Source organism: Nycticebus coucang, chromosome 2 (assembly GCF_027406575.1).
Source record: "Nycticebus coucang isolate mNycCou1 chromosome 2, mNycCou1.pri, whole genome shotgun sequence".
NCBI lineage: Eukaryota > Metazoa > Chordata > Mammalia > Primates > Lorisidae > Nycticebus > Nycticebus coucang.
In genome coordinates this window covers 166,811,840-166,812,833 of record NC_069781.1, presented here as the reverse complement: position 1 = coordinate 166,812,833, position 994 = coordinate 166,811,840, and positions in this window count along the sequence as shown.

Here is a 994-nt window from a genome sequence, read left to right as displayed (position 1 = left end):
GTGAGGTGACAGTGACAGAAAGGTTGGGGTGGGTTACAAGCAGCCAGTTGAGGACGTGCAGCCTGTGCCAGAGAACTGCATCAGAAGGCTCCAAGTGCAGAGGGGGTAAGGGTCATCACTGAACCCATGAAAGCGCCCAAGGAAGAAAGATCCAGAAGTTGTACATCTACCCTGGAAAAGGCCAAAATGTCAGATCCTGGATCTGGTATCATGAAAGCTCTTTCCAGGCCCCTTGCTTTTCTCTCCCTCTCTCCTCTGCCCTATCTATCCCTGAAGAGAGAACAGCACATCAGCTATCACATGGAGGATGAGTTTCAGCAAGAAGGAAAGAGGCCCACCACAGCCTCCCACCCCGACCACAGGCTTCCTGTGTTGAGGTGGGAAGAGATTCTAAACAGGATAGATTGTTGATTGCACTCACCCAGATTATGATTATGGCTAGAAAAGCTGTGGAGCCTGAGAGATTTTCCAGTAGGTGAGAGTTGAGGGGGAGGAGGTTTGCAGAAGCTAAGGCCCAACTAGTTTTACACACAGAATACAGGAAAGTTTGGAGATAGAACTGTGCAAGGTACGTCCAGGGAACAAGTTGCTGTCTGCAGCTTTTGCACGGAATTTGCTGGGGGAGGTTAGGGAGTGGTGGTGAGTAGATGGATCACATTGGCCTCATGGACCAGATCAAGGAATCTGGACCTTACCCTGAGGGCAATGGGGGAGCCACAGGTGGTTGTAGGCAGAGAGTGTGATGACCTAATTCATGTGCTGTAAAGTGTATCCAAGCTGTAAGTATGGAAAATGGAATGCAGAGGGCTGGAACAGAGGTCAAGAGAGGCCAGAACCAGGGCAAAGGTGGTAGGGTTGACAAAGAGGGGGTGAACTAGTGCAAAATTAGGGAAATGAACTGGCAGGGCATGCTATATTGTCCCAGGGCCCTTTGCTGCCCCAGTGAGTCACTGAGGCCTGTGGGAGGAGCTCAGCACCTGCTGCATGCGAGGCC